The 16710-nt window shown below is 43.3% G+C and overlaps 1 protein-coding gene across 11 annotated transcripts in view; it reads right to left on the minus strand.

Moving 5' to 3' along the window:
- Positions 1-16710, minus strand: part of SETD4 (SET domain containing 4) — a gene marked incomplete at its 3' end in the record, with an annotated part of 281370 nt that overhangs the window by 80519 nt on the left and 184141 nt on the right. For all 11 annotated transcript variants that reach the window (XM_079921362.1, XM_079921365.1, XM_079921359.1 and 8 more), the window contains one exon: positions 12568-12680. The remainder of the gene's footprint in view (positions 1-12567; positions 12681-16710) is intronic.

Below are 16710 nucleotides of genomic sequence, written 5' to 3' on the forward strand. Positions count from 1 at the left end.
CGTTTGCAGGGCAGAAGTTGAAACATAGATGTAGAGAACAAACGTATGGACACCAAGTGGGGAAAGCCGCGGCGGGGTGGGGATGGTGGTGTGATGAATTGGGCGATTGGGATTGACATGTATACACTGATGTGTATAAAACTGATGACTGATAAGAACCTACTGCATAAAAAAGTAAATAAAATAAAATTTAAAAAAAAATGATACCTACTGTCTACTGGGCAGGGAGGAAGGAGAGTGCTGGTGAACTTGGCATGTAGTGGAGCCTTGGCAGTGGAGGGACAAGAGTCCTGGAATGTTAGGGAACTCTCACCTTCCACACCCGCACTGCTGTGACTTTGGACAAGCGAGCTCCCCCCACCCACCCAGGGACCCAGTGTTCTCATCTGGGAATTAAGAGGAACTAACGCTCTGGTCCCCTACTATTCTAACACCCCTACTACTCTAACACCAGTCTCTTATGTCATGAAAGTCACAACTGTCCATAGCCAGCAGGAGTAGAGGGAACGGGGCATTTTTTTTTTTTTTTTTTTTTTTTTTTTTTGCGGCACGCGGGCCTCTCACTGCTGTGACTTCTCCCGTTGCGGAGCACAGGCTCCGGACGCGCAGGCTCAGCAGCCATGGCTCACGGGCCCAGCCGCTCCGCGGCATGTGGGATCTTCCCGGACCGGGGCACGAAACGGCGTCCCCTGCATCGGCAGGTGGACTCTCAACCACTGCGCCACCAGTGAAGCCCTGAACGGGGCATTTTGTGGTCAGACACCACACTCCATTCTCCCACCGTGAGCTTGACAGAGATGTTTTCAGCTGACAAGCCCTTCTGCAAAGAGAGTGCAGCTGTGTCGGTCTGGGCTGCTCTGCAGCCCAATACAGCCACCTGTGCCATCTGGGCAAGGGGTGGGAACCCAAGAGGCATGAGTTCTGAGAGAATCAAGGGACAGTCCATTGGGGGACAAGAAGACAGAGGAATTGTGAGCTGTGTCTCTTCCCGTTGAGTTCAGGCAAGCTAACTTCCATCCCTTCTGAATCTTAACGAGGGAATGGATCAGGTGCATGTTTTCTAATTCCTCAGCTGCTTCCTGAACTACCGAGTATCAATTAACAGCTCCCACATGTATAAAATTAAGAAATTCATCGTAGTTTCATAGGGCAGTGGAGCGGATTGAATGGCATAGGTTATATAAAACACAAAACCCCGTGCCTGGCCTAGAGGACAAGTCAATACATGTTCAAGGCTTTGCAGTCTAAGCGTGTTGTACTCAAACCTAATTATTTCCCAGGATGTGTCACTGATGTGTTGCTTCCTCCCTGTCTCACCCCAACACTTCCCTGCCTGCTGATGGGACTTGGCTCCAGCCACTCAAGGCATCCTTCAGTGGACAAAAGGACCAGGAAAATATAGACCCCCTTGGGCATCTCAAACTTCTTTTTACTTACAGCCGACACTATGATTTTAGCTAAAATGTTAGAATAGTTTTGTTTTCCATTATTAGCATGATTCTTCCTTACCATGATGAAATATGGTTTCCTCTGGTTTTCAAAAAATAGTGTCCAATGTGTTGTAAAAGATGAAGTAATGCTTAGTAACCTTGGTTGTTTTTTAAAACCCCTTCCTATCAGCTTCTTAAGGGACTTGGTTGTAATGTTGATCCATGCCACAGTATATCTGCTTCATGCCCAGATTCTGGCTGACCCCTTAATGGGTAAATTCATTAGGTAATATGAGTCAATTAATCAGAATGCATAGTTATTTTTATGAACTCTACTGCCAGCGCATGAACTCATGACACGTGTTTCATAAATGGGAAGAACGGCTAAAATTAAAGTATAGATTTTTATATGATATATGGTTCTAAAAGTCAGACACTATGAATAATTCATCCATTCATTCCCCCAAGAAGTGTTAATTAAGGACCTACTAAGAACCAGTCACAATTCTCAGCACTGGACGTAACAGATGGGTCTAGTCAAGGAGGGGTAGTAGGGGTGCACACAAAACTGCACACACAGATTTATGATGGAGGTGGGGATGGGATGGGATGGTGAACAGCGTGGAGGCCACACCCCTGCCAGAAGGTCAACCAAGGTTTCAGAGGGACAGAGTTGCATCTAGAAGGATGCTTAGGGACTCAATGGATAGACAGAAAGGGAGAGAGAAGGAAAGAGTGATAGAAAGATGCCCCCGGTATTGGGAATTTCCTCTGAAAATGCCTCAAGGCTCCAGGGAGCAGAGTAACTTAGAATGGCTAGAATGTAAAGTCCCAGGGAAAGAGAGGGGAAGTGATGAACAGGCGCTAAGTGGAGGAACAGGCAGCGCTTAGAAGACCTTGAGTAGCACACTAAGGAGTCCTGAAGGCAATGCAGAGTTTCTGAAGGGTTTTAATCACAAGGAGTGGTGTGGCCAGATGTTTAAAAGATCACTCTGGAGACAATGTGGTTGATGGATTAGGGAGAACAAGACTGGTGGGAAGATTAGCTTAGAAAGGATATCATAAGTCCCCGGTGAGAGATGATGGAGGTCCGGGGTAAGTCAATGGCATAAAGGAGAGAAAAGAGACAACAGATTTCAGGTATATTTCTTCCAGTTTTATTGAGATATAATTGACTCAGGTATATTTAACAGCCCGAATCAGCAGGGTTTGCTCATGGACGGAGGTAAAGTGAAAGGAAGGAGTCTGGGGTTCTAAGTGGATGAATGGCAACACCATCAACTCAAGTAGTGGAGAGAGAACAGGTGTTCAGGGAGGTTCATGAGCTCCATTCAGCCAGGTGGATTTGAGGGGACCGTGGGACATCCAAATGCAGGTACTGGACAAGTTGTTGTACAGGTGGGGCTGAAGCTCAGGGAATGAGTCTGGGCTGGTGAAAGGCAGTCAGAAATCATCACTGCTATTGTGAAGGAATCAAGAGAGATGTGTGCTTGCTCCGGAGGGGCGGGGGAAGAAGAGGAGTCCAAGAACGAGGTAAGTCCAAGGAGGACATAGCAAGACAGGCGATGACACAGAGAAAGGGGGGTGGACATGGAAATCACCGGATAGAGCATTTCAAGAGTGTGCAGTCCACAGCGTCAAGTGGCACAAGGAATGAGCACTGGACGTGTTCCTGGTTGGCACTTTTCAGTTCCCATGAGGCCAGCTGGCACTGACCAATCAGCCACAAACAGGGAGGTGCCAATTGATACAAAAGGAGAGAAAACCCAATGGCTCTCCAACTTGAATGTGCATCAGAAACACATGAAGGGTGGGTTTAAATACAAATTCCTGGGGCCCCACCCTCAGAGCTTTTGATATAGTGGGTCTACAGGAGATCCCAGGAATCTGAATTCTTAACAAGCACCCGAGAGAGTTTCTAGGAGGGCAGTCAAAGAATCCACTCTTAGGAACACTGTGAAGGTGCCTCCCTTGAAGTCAAAATTGAGACTTTTTTAACAAAAGCATTTTATCAACAAAAGTGTTCCCCAGGGGTCACTAGTATCCCTCTCTTCCACTCAGAGAGGCCGAGGCTTCTGGGTTGGTTTAACCTTCCAAGTGGCTTCAATCCTGTAGCCCTCAGCATCCACAAGATGAGATCAGCAGTTCTCATAACTGGAAGCATAACCTTTGCATTTAAGAAAATATATCGACAACATCCTGGTACCCAGAGGTGGAGCTCAGGAATCCAGAAATGTCTAGAGTCTCCCTGGTAGATTCTGTGGCTCAGCCAAGTTTAGAAACAACTGAATAGATGATCTCTAATCCAACATCAGTCGTTAATAGCCCATGAATTCAATGGGCATCTGCAAGAGGAACTGTGTTCTGGTTGCTGATGTATGGCCCCATAAACCTCCCTGTCAAAAAGGAAGTTTAAGATTCCTTGATGTCAGCAGGGCCTGCGATAGAAACGTTAGTCCAACTGTGAGTTTTCAGAGTAAATATTATGACAATGATGTAGACCTTTAGCTGGTCCTCTTAGTTGTGCAGCTGAAGCACTTGGACGGTTCACAGGTACCGTGATGTAAACATTCTGTTCCGTAATTATTACTGTCAAGTTCAATGGCCTCCTCCAATCAGTCAGCACAGATTTGCCATTGTTGTTATAACAAGAGGAGTCCTGGAAGAATGAGTCCTTTCATCAGCTCTGAAATAGGAAGACTTGGTATGCATATTTTTAAGTCAAGGCCAAACAATACGGGATGCCTGATACGTAACATAAAGGGCTGGCAATCACTACTATTTCAAAAGTGCCATTCCTCCAGAGGTAAAAGAGACAGACAAATCCTTGCAAATGAGCCAGTTACCCCTCTAACCTTTGCTTCTTTCCTCCTGTGGTGAGCCCCAGACTAGGGGATGCTGAAAGAGAAGGCAGCTGAGGAACAGGGGACCACATGGCCAACCAGCACCGAAAACCCACTTGCAGGGTCTGCCTTGGTTATCTCCCGGATTTCTCTTAGGATGGCCCCAGGGAGGTACCATCAGCTTCCTACAAAACAGAGATCTTCCCTGCGGAAAAACCTCAGTAGGGTTCCCAGGGCTTACACAATAAAACTCATATTGCTTATAGAGGCAAGCAAGAGTGTTTTCCATGGGGCCTTCACTGCTCTCTCTTCTTGCCACCCACCCTTCCCCATCCTCACTCCCCATACCCCCAACAGGTACACACCCTCCATTCCGTGAACACTGAACTTCTTACTTTCCATAGCTCCACACTGGGCAAATCTCCCTCATCTCTCAAGACCCAGCTCAGACAGCACTACCTTGGTGAAGCCTTCCCAGATTATCCCAGACAGACATATGCATCCACCTTTGACGCTCTGGAGCCCTTTGTTTAAACGCCTATGACATCAAGTACCCTGCTAAACTATCTTTTATCTAATTGCCCATCCAACTCTTATGCTAGACCATGAGCAGCTTCAAGGCCAAGCTCATAGCAGAGTCTCAAAGATGTCTGTTGGACAGATAGAAGGAAGGATAGACGTATGGTGCAACAGACAACAGAAAGGAAAAGGAGGCAGAAAGGAGAATTGGGCTGGAGTCAAGAGACCTATATTTCTTTATCTGTTGATACAACAAACATGTATTGGGAGCAACTATCGAGTTCCACACTGTGTGAGGCACAGTGAGACAAATAAGACACACCTCTGAGCCCCACAGAAGGCTCACAGGCCAGCAAGGGACACAGATAAGCCAATACACAAGTACATTGACGTCTGTGGAAGGATACACAGGGTGTTATGATATCTTATAGGAGAATTAGCTAAAACAGTCCAGGAGGGTCAGACTGAAAGCTGAATCCTAATGCATGAGTGGAGCTGGAAGCAATTCACATTTCCAGGAGAGAGACAGGATGTGCAAAGGCATGAAAATAAAGAAAAGCTTGGGCAAAGAACTGAAAAACAATGCTCAGGTGTATCTTAGTGTGCAGGCAGGAGAGATGAGGCTGGAGAGAGAAGCAGGGTGTGGCCATGAAGGAGTCTAGAGTAACTATGGACATGAGGGTAAGCAGAGAGAAAGCCCTCACTGAACTCCGGGCCTTTGCACATGCTGTTCCTGTTACTTAAAATAAGTTCAGTTTCCTCCAGCCAATCCCTGCCCCTTTAGTTAGAGGTTCCAGGCACCCTACACCTGACCTTTACAACACTCATCAAAATTCGTTAAACTAATCTTTCTAGTATCTGGCTGCCCCAGTAAAGTGGAAGATTCGCTGGGGCAGCCATTGTATACGTGTTGTTCATCATCGTATTCCTAGCACCTAGAAAGTGCCTGGCCTATAGTAAGCCCTCCACAAATATTAATTAAATAGATGCAAGGGCTTCATGGTCTTGTTGACCAAATCTTTCCATCATGGAATCTATGAAATAGTAAAAAGAATCTCACCTGGAGGAGTATTTGAGAAAAGTCCATGAGGTAGAAAAGATCCTAGCAGAGCTGGTTCTCACCCAGCCACCGACACTCAGCCACGATGTGACCCCCCCCAGCTCACCAAGGCTTGCCTTCTTATTTGTCAGATGGGGCTCTTGGACTGGATGAACACTAAGGATGCCTCTAAATCAGTGATTTTTACATTGCAGTAGCTCCAAAGCCATAATGGCCCGTGGCAAGGAGTCCCTTGGCAATACTAACTTGGAGGAAAGAACTCAGTGCCATTCACTTCCAGGACTGTGGTCTCACTGGATTTGTACTCAGGGAAGCAGGTGCAAAGTCCACTCTTGACTTTATTAGATGTGAAAATATAATCAGAGATGAAAAGAGAGGTCACCTCTCCTGCTCAAATAAACTTTCTTTCAGTGAGTCCCCAAGAGAAGGATACGGAGAACCCAATGTTTTCCACTTTCAAGTTTAAAAGGCTCAGGAAGAGTCACTGTCCCTACAGCCAAACGTGGGAGAAGAGCTTGCTTCTTCTTCCCAGCAAAGGGCCACGTGGTCTGCTCTCCGCCCAGGAAATCCGGAGGGCTGGAAACAAATTAAGCCATGATTTAAGTAATTTCATCTATGTGTTTCCAGAAATTAATTATATTTATTGTATCTGACACCAGTCACGGATAGCAAGCGCCTTTTGTGAGTCTTACAACAAAAGTTAGAAAGCATTACTCGTAATGGCTGATTTTGCTTTATTATATCTGACTCAGAGCCAAAGGTAGACAGCACTTAGAGCCGTCTGTGGATATTAATGTTTGGAAAGCAACAAAGACAGCTCCCCTCCCTGGCCTCCTACCAGCACTTGCACATGCAGCCCACCCCCTCTCAGTATAAGGATGATGGGGGCGGGAGGCAGCAGGGAGGCAGGGAAGCTGTTCAACACCCTTAGGATTTGTTGTGTAGCCACCATACCCCAAGCACAGTGCTAGGCATTGCTGGATCCTCCATGGTGGGTAAGACAAGGATCCCCGCCCTCCAAGTATAAATGATAATAGTCTAAAAAACATGATCCCATAAAAATCATATTATATGTCATAAGACAGGACGAGGATGTACACAAAAGGGAAAGATGCATTCTAGTTGGGAGAAGTCAGGAAAGGAGGTGGCATATGAGATGAGCCAGCAAAGAAGAGGCATCTCTTAGGATGACACAAATGGGAACTGATTTGGGGTGCCAAGAACAGAATGAGCGAAGGTGGGAAACCAAGGAAGCCTGGGGCATGTTCAGGCAAGGCTTCAGATGGCATGTGTCCAGGTGGGGAAATAGCACACAGTGGGACGGGAAAGATGGAGGTTGAAGGCCTTGAATACTTCCTGAAGAGCGTGCCTATGTTTGGTAGTCAGTAAGGAGCATGCACGTCATTGAGCAGAGGAGTAAGAAAAGAGCCGCGCTCCACGGATATTAGTGCAGGGACAGTGTTAGCTATGCAGCCAGCAGGGCCTTAAGAAATTGCCTTCCCTGGCCCGATTGAGAGACGCTTCTCTGGAACACAGGCACACCTAGCGACTGGGGTCTGTAGTGTTGCTTCAATACTACAGAAATTAACATGGCGGCCTTGGCAAATTTCAGTCAGCTGGTCTGGGAACCTAACTATCATGTGTCCATAGAAAAGTGCAATGTTGAATTTCAAGCTGTGGCCATAGAAAGAACCTTCAAAGACAGCCCATTTGTGAGCTGCAGATGACAAAGATTTGTGTCATATCTTTAAGGCGTGCTTCCACTTTTCAAGAATTTGACACCTAGTGGAAAAGATGAACACATTTTGGACAAAGGATCCAGGATATCCAAGCATGAGGCACTTACATCCACCTGTGCCCACGATATCAGGACAAGAACATAACCCACCAGGGAGCACCCACACACATACCTCACTAGCTACACAATGGTCTGTCTCCATAAGCCTTAAAAAAACAGCAAGGATGGGAAATGGTTCTAAAATCCATAACATCTTCCCAGAGTTACCTTTCCTGGGAAATTGTTCCCCCTTTATAGAACATTAGTCCCTAAGGACAGAGTACAGTGAGCAGAAACTTATTTTTTTATGAATTTGCCTAATAAAGTTGATACACACGAAAGTCCATAGAGTTATGCATTTCCCTCGCATCTGTCCCTTGTTTGTTTACTTTGAAACCACCAATCTAAATCTTGGGACGCTCAATGCAAAATAATAATAAAAGTCTGGTCATGTTTATTTGGCTTCAAAGGAAAAAAGTAGCAGAAGAAAGGAACAAGGTCTCAGCTAACGATTAAGAAAATATGGCGGAAATGAACATCTACGAAAAATGAATCAAGAATGAATCTCTGTATCTCTGCATTGTCAATGGATTCTTTTTCTTCACAAAGCAGACACTTATGTCTTTCTTCCCTGCGTATTTTCTGGATCCATCATTGAGATGCCATATTTTATTGTGCCAAATATATTAATAAGTTCTTAAACATCATAAAAAATCTCTACTACTTATCTTTGAAAAAATATGTAACTCAAAAGATACAGTAAAATTGTACCAGTAAAGTTATGAATGCTGGCATAAACAGGCATAGGTACGTATTTATATGTCTATTGAGAAATGCATATCTATACATTAACTTTTCATTTCAACATAATTTTAGGCTTCCAGAAAAGTTGAAGCATAGTATAAGGAATTTAGAATTCCCATGTACCTTTCACCTACATTCCCCAAATATTACCATTTATCTTGCGTGTGTAGCTAGGTACGTAAGTTCCCGGCATGATGCACTTCTATCCCTAATCACTGAAGTTTGTGTCTCCTACAAACAAGAACATTCTCTTACATAACCACAATATCACTATCCAAGTAAGAAAATGAACAATACTATTGTCCAATACCTATTATGCAGACTTTATTCAAATTTGGCCAATTGTCCAAATAGTGACCTTGAGAGCAAAGGCAGATCCCGCATCACACATAGCGTTGATTTGACATAGGTTCAGCAATACCGACCACCTTCATGTGTAAAGAGCAGAGAAACTGTTGCCGTCATGAAGAATCTCAGAAAACATTCCCTTGAGTTCTTCCTGAGGAATTTACTAGAGCACAAGCTTCAACAACCAAAATGACTAGAGAAGCACGTACACAAGGCATGTGGTGAGCATGTTAACATGGGGTTACTTGAAGAACTAACCCTTAATGAGACTTTATAAAGGGAGACTTTATAGTCTATATGACTATATAAATATAGATCTGCCTACAAGTATATAGTAAAACCATAAAAAATAGAGGGAGAATGAAGGTAGCATATGTGACAAAATGAAGTTGACCATTTTCAGGAATCATAATTGGTGGTAACAGCATTATGTAGTTATTCTGAGACTGTTGTGTATATACTATGGAATAAAGCAAGTGAGTAATGATGGGAAGTTCTAATTCTACCACTCTAATTCTGTGTGCTTGAGAACTAAGGTTTTTGGTGTGAAATAAAGGAGATACACATGCAGTACAGAGGAGGTAAAGTACAAACACTGTAGTCTTTAACTTGAATTAGAAATCAGTGTGAATTCACAAGGCATTTTATCTTAGATAACAGGTAGATGATAGATAGATAAACAGACATAGATATAGACATATACATACATATGTGTTTTCCTAGCTCTGTTCAGTGGAAAAGCCTAGAAATGGTGATGAACTCAGTTCTAGATTCATTTCAAGAAGACACAAGAGCAACTGGTTATAGAGGCCTAAGTTGAAGAGCTTCTCTGGGTCAAAGATGGGACAATGTGAACCCCCATAAGGATGAGAATTGCTATAGATTGAAACTCATCAAATATGTTTAAATCCATGAGCTCATAATGACATGTTTTAAAAACCTAACTGGTCAACTTTCAAGGATGACAAGGAACCCATACATTATCTTGAAAACTAAGTAAGTAAAAGGAGAGTGCCAAATATTTATATTACTTTCCTATATGAACTATACCACCAGGTAACCAAATAGTAGATGAAAGATGGTATCTCCTTATAAAATTATCCCAGCTAATATAGCTGGGATAAACAAAAACTAAATGATGTAATTAGAACATCGGCATTCTGCAGTGCTCAGTGAATGAATAGATCTAGACAATGTACATCATATGAAAAACTAGGGAGAAATGAGCACGTATGTGATGGAAGAAAACAGCACCACCTACAATATTCTAGTCCAGGGGCTAAACCTGGACCTGGTAAGACTTCTGGATCCAGATGCCAATTTATAGGAGGACAGAGAACAGAGGAGCATGTTGATCTGCACCATGAGTGTGCAGTCAGCAAACTCCAGCCTGAGGGATACTCCACAGGTCAGAGGGCCCAGGTTCTTCAGGTTCAAATGTAAAAATTTTTTTAATGGGCAAAACCTATAGTGTGGAGGGCTGCATACTTTGGATTAAACCATAATGATGCAACAAATTTAATACCATAATATCCATAAAAGTGATTACTTTTGGTGGGAGTGAGGGAATTTCTAGGGTGACTGGCAAAGTTCTACAAAGTTTTACGATAAAACTGCTTTAAAATAAATTTAAAAGTCAAAAACTTAACAGGTGTTGTTTTAAAAAGACTTTCCAGAACAGGAATCCATTATCATTATGATATACAATGTGGGGAAACCCTCACAGTATACATCTACATATAAAATAAATGTCTAGAAGAAGTCTTGAAGCCTGCACACTGAACTACGAACTGTGAAGGAGAGGTGGTCCTGATGCAGCCCAGAATGAGATGGAGAGAGAGCTGGGAGACTCAGCCCAAGAGGACTCTCACATTTAGCTTGATGTATTTTTATACCATTTGCATTTTTACAAGTGACTTTTCATGTATTGCTTTTTTTTTTAACATCTTTATTGGAGTATAATTGCTTTACAACGGTGTGTTAGTTTCTGCTGTATAACAAAGTGAATCTGTACATATACATATATCCCGATATCTCCTCTCTCTTGTGTCTCCCTCCCACCCTCCCTATCCCACCCCTCTAGGTGGTCACAAAGCACCGAGCTGATCTCCTTGTGCTATGTGGCTGCTTCCCACTAGCTATCGATTTTACATTTGGTAGTGTATATATGTCCATGCCACTCTCTCACTTCGACCCCAGCTCACCCTTCCCCCTCCCCACATCCTCAAGTCCATTCTCTATGTCTGCGTCTTTATTCCTGTCCTGCCCCTAGGTTCTTCAGAACAATTTTTTTTTTTTTAGATTCCATATATATGTGTTAGCATACGGTATTTGTTTTTCTCTTTCTGACTTACTTCACTCTGTATGACACACTCTAGGTCCATCCACCTCACTACAAATAACTCAACTTTGTTTCTCTTTATGGCTGAGTAATATTCCATTGTATATATGTGCCACATCTTCTTTATCCATTCATCTGTCGATGGACATTTAGGTTGCTTCCATGTCCTGGCTATTGTAAATAGAGCTGCAATGAACACTGTGGTACATGACTCTGTTTGAATTATGGTATTCTCAGGCTATATGCCCAGTAGTGGGATTGCTGGGTTTTATGGTAGTTCTATTTTTAGTTTTTTTATGGAATCTCCATACTGTTCTCCATAGTGGCTGTAATGGGACCTAATGAAACTTAAAAGCTTTTGCACAGCAAAGGAAACCATAAACAAGATGAAAAGACAACCCTCAGAATGGGAGAAACTATTTGCAAATGAAGCAACTGACAAAGGATTAATCTCCAAAATTTACAAGCAGCTCATGCAGCTCAATATCAAAAAAACAAACAACCCAATCCAAAAATGGGCAGAAGACCTAAATAGACATTTCTCCAAAGAAGACATGCAGATTGCCAACAAACACATGAAAGGATGCTCAACATCATTAATCATTAGAGAAATGCAAATCAGAACTACAATGAGGTATCACCTCACACCAGTCAGAATGGTCATCATCAAAAAAATCTACAAACAATAAATGCTGGAGAGGGTGTGGAGAAAAGGGAACCCTCTTGCACTGCTGGTGGGAATGTAAATTCATGTATTGTTTATATAGATTAAATGACTCAATCAATCAAGGAGTTCGTGAACTAAAGAATGCGCGAGCTAGTGGGAAAAAGTGGGTGAGCAAGTGAATAAGTAAGTGAGTGAGTTAATGAATAAGTGAATGTGTAAGTGAGAGAGGGAGGGAGCAAATAAATGGAGAAAGAAAAGAGTAGCCCAGTATGGTAGGCAGGTCCTAATAGAAAAGTCTTTATAAAATCATGTTTAGCAAACCACAGGGGAAAACCAGAACATGGGAAATACGGTCAACCCAGATATTTCACGGCCTGCGTATCTGAAAATCCTTAAATCCCCAGCCACTGATTCAATGAGATTATACGCTAACATTTTATAAATGAAAAATTTACAAGGAAACTTGAGGAGTGACCAGTCAAGTATGAATTCAGAACCAAAGGCCACTTTGAAAGATCCTGTGTGTCCATCCTAACACCAGCCTGCCTACACCCCCCTCCAGGAAACCCCTAATCATGAGATCCCACCGGGAAGTCTCCCTGGCCTTTCAAATTTCATCATCCACAAAGAATTCTGAAGCGCACCTCTGCATCCACCCAGAACTGCAAACATTCCTTTTAAACACAGAACCACAGCCTCTGAGTCCCTGACCACCCAGTGTCCAAATTCAGAGCCAAGAGGTGTTCTTTCACACTTGAAGCAGTTCAGAATCACCTACCTCCAAGTTTCTTCGAGTCACCATACTTAACTCTGGGAATGCGAGGTTCTGGAAAGCTTGTCAGAAGGAGAGTATGTTGCTTAATTTCTCTGGGCTTCCGTCAGGGTCTCCATCTGTAAATTGGAAGGAATTCATCACCCATCACAGAGGGGCATGTGACCTCGATGGGAGAATTATGTGAAATGCTTAATACGATGCCTGCTTCACAGCAAGTGCTCAGTGGGTGTTTGCTGTGGTTCCTTACCTTTATTAAGGTGAAATTCACGTAACATAAAATTTTCCATTTTACGGTGCACAATTCAGTGGCAATTAGTATGGTCACAGGATTGTGAACCACTTCCCTCTAGATCCTAAACATTTTCATTACCCAAAAAAAGCCCCTTATTCACTAAGCAGTTAACTCCCTATTTCCCTTCTCCCCTGCTCCAGCAACCACGAATTGGCTTTCTGTCTCTATGGCTTTACCCATCCTGGATGTATCATATAAACAGAATCATACAATGTGGGACCTGTTGTGTCTGGCTTCTTTCACTAAGTATAATGTTTTCAAGATTCAGCCATATCGTAGTGTGTATCAATATTTCATTCCTTTTTAAGGCTGAGTAATATTCCGTTGTATGTTTATACCACAACTTGTTTATCTGTTCATCTGTTGATGACATCTGGGTTGTTTCCACCTTTTGGCTGTCATGAATTAGCACTACCATGAACATTCGTGTACATGTATTTAAGTACCTGTTTTCAGTGCTTTGGGGTATAAACCTAGGAGTGAAATTGTTGGATCGTCTGGTAATTCTATGTCTGATTTTTTGAGGAACTGCAAAACTATCATGATTTCTAAAACGTTCATTTCAGTGTCTACTAAGAACAGGGCACATTCTTTCACAGCGGGTGCTGTAAATATCCATGAGCTATAGCCCCTGCCCTCTGGGAACGTATTTTCTATAAGCAGCATTAATCCAAACGGCAACAAACAGTCATAATTTTCCACGGGCTGTTTTTTGTTTGTTTGTTTGTTTGTTTGAGGTACGCGGGCCTTTCACCGCTGCGACCCCTCCCGCTGCGGTGCACAGGCTCCGGACGCGCAGGCTCAGCGGCCATGGCTCACGGGCCCAGCCGCTCCGCGGCACGTGGGATCTTCCGGGACCGGGGCACGAACCCGTGTCCCCTGCATCGGCAGGCGGACTCTCAACCACTGCGCCACCAGGGAAGCCCCCGAGGCTGTTGGTTTTATTCAAAGTGAGTACCTAAGCAAACTCATGACAATTGAACCTCAAATTTCAAAGTAGTCTTTATCCCCCAAGTATACATATTTCAAATGTATATAGGTAAATAAGCCTATTCTTTTAAGTAGTGCTGATAACTTCTAACTGGGTCAAACTTGACTTTCTATAGCCAGTAACTGATAAAATATATTTTTAGGCCTTAAATCATACACATCCGTGCAAGCACAGATGCAAAACGGCAGAATGCCTGTCTGACATCATTGCTCGGTGGATCCATAACCTTCCTTAGTAAAGGAAGGTTAGAGAAACAAATACCGTATCAAGTGGAGGGGCAATTGACAGAGCTCACAGAAACACAGAGGGAAGGACAACGTAGGCTGCAGAACCACCAAGCCAGGGCAGAGATTCAAAGAGCAGAACAGCACGACACCAATGCCAGGACGTGGGGAGGTGTGCCAGTTATGGAAAGAGGCAGGGTTAAAAGATGAGAGAAGAATGTCAGTTGCATGTCCCTGCCAAATCTTTCACGGCTAATTACACCCTGACAGCCTATAAATTCCTCTAATAGTTTTCAATGAAGAAACTATTCTTCTACCCATTCCCACAACTATTAAGTAGCGTAGCTGGTTTAGACTAGCTTCCAGAATCACCCAAGTGGCGTTGATTATCATTGATGGGTGTGGACAAGAAAGAAAAAAAGAATGCATTCTTGTGAGAGCCTTCTGGGCAAAAAGCACTATGTATGGTAAATATAAGATTCCGCACATAAAATGTCCCTATTTCCCAACTGAAACAAATACCTGAGAAGTACCTGTCCTCTCCTCTTCTCTCTCTCTCTCTCTCTCTCTCTCTCTCTTTCTTCCACCCCTCAGACTAGGACCCAACACAATAGCTGAGCTCTCCAACCAACCACCCCTCAAATTCGTTTTTCAGAGTCAAGGGATTTATCTTTCCCACCATGGAAGAGTTCTGGTTCCATATATGTCAGCTAAGAAACAAAAATTCAGTTTTCAGAGACAGAGGCTCACTCATCTCCAACCAGCAGCTTCTTTCATGGTTCTGAATGAACACAATGATAGCTAGCATTCGTATGGTGGCTTTTGTCTTCAAGACACTTTAGAAAGAGGAGGGGGTCGTTGGTTAACAGACCACCTTCAAAACCCTATTTTTCAGGTGGCTAGTCTACACTTTGACTGTTTAAATAAAGCAGGAATGGAACAAGACCCATTCAAAAGGTCTAATTCTACGGAGAGAGTGAACCATCTATGGGGCAAAAGAAAATAAGTAATAAAATAAGTGTCAAGTCCCCAGAAGTGAGGCCCCCTCTGCTAAAGGAGTCTTAGGAGTCAGGCACAACTCATTTCAAATCCTTATCCTGCCATTTACTAGCTCTGTATCCTCTGAAAGCATCCATATTCTCACTGGAAAATGGGAGAAATAACACCACCTACCAAATAGATTTAAGTGAGTTAATGTCCAGCCTAGCGGTCAGTAATTGTGGTGGCAGTGGTAATATTATGCCCCGTATCAATGACTCAACTTTTAGAATGTAATTTATTATGTTATAGGACCAAGTCTTTTCAAAATATTAAATGGTTTGGGGATCCTTGAGAATATCGAGAGGTAAGAAGTATTTTGCATTTTTTAAAACAATTTGGGGATTGTTGTTTTAAAGATTTTTTAAACCTTTGCAGTTAATAGCTGGGCACTACTGATGTAGCATGGGAGCATGAGCCAAGATTCTTCCAAGATGTTTGAGTGAGGATGTCTGAAACAAGAGATGCACCACGTGAAACCCATACAGCTGCTTCTTCAGCCCGTCGCCATGCTTGCCACCATTTATTGCATTGGCCAAAAAGTTCGTTTGGGTTTTTCATAAGCTGTTACAGAAAAACCCAAATGAACTTTTTGGCCAACCCAATATTTCCTCTTTGAGTGTGGCTTGGGATAAGGTAGTATCATTTGTGAAAGGAATTGCTCCAAGACACAGAAAGGCTTACAGAGATACTGATTTAAGAGTAAAAATTATGTTTGTTACTTCACCCTCAGTGGGTGAAGACCACTGAGGCTTACAATTGTCCTCTCATCAGCAGACAATTTAGACGTGTGAAGTAATTTCGCTACCTTGTAAATTTAGTACAGTATCCTGACTTAAGGACAACCAAACTGAGCCCAGCTGGAGAATTTTGAACATCCAACTGGATATTTACAGATGACTTCAAAATGTGTACCTCCAGCCCAGATCTCACCTATGGATTTCAGAACCATAAATTCCACGTGGCATCTTAAATGCCACTTGTCCAAATCTGATCTTAAGATCGTCTCTCCCAGTCCCCGTCCTTCTTCCCTCCTCCTGTGTCTCCTCTCTCAGGGAATGGTCCTTCCTACCTCCAGTTTTGTTGAGTAGAATCTGAGGGGCCACCCTTGGCACCATTTTCTCCACCTCCCACCCACACATCACAGCCAACTCATCGCCAACTCCTGTCCATTCTCCCTCCTAATAATAATTAGGTCTCTTCACTTCTCTCCAATTCCATGGCCACCAACGTACAAACCCAAGACACTGACATTTTTTGCATGAACTACGCCCCAGCATCCTCCCTGAACCTGCCCTAATCTCTTCCCCATGGTTTCCAGAATGATCTTCTCAAAACTCAACATTCCACCTTAAATTCCTCCTTGGCTTCCTATTATTCCGGTAAAGGAGGAAACATTGAGCATGGCCTGGAACAATCACCATGATTTGACCGCACAGACGTTTACCTACTCTGGGCTCCAGCCAGGGTCTCTATTCAAATATATGCCCACTCCTGTCACAGGGTCTTTGCTCATGCTCTTCCCCCTCCCAGACAATCTCTTTCGCCTAACCCCACCTCCGTCTGGACAATTCCTACTTGCCCTTCAAATCTCTGCTCAA

This window comes from Stenella coeruleoalba, assembly GCF_951394435.1.
Source record: "Stenella coeruleoalba genome assembly, chromosome: 5".
NCBI lineage: Eukaryota > Metazoa > Chordata > Mammalia > Artiodactyla > Delphinidae > Stenella > Stenella coeruleoalba.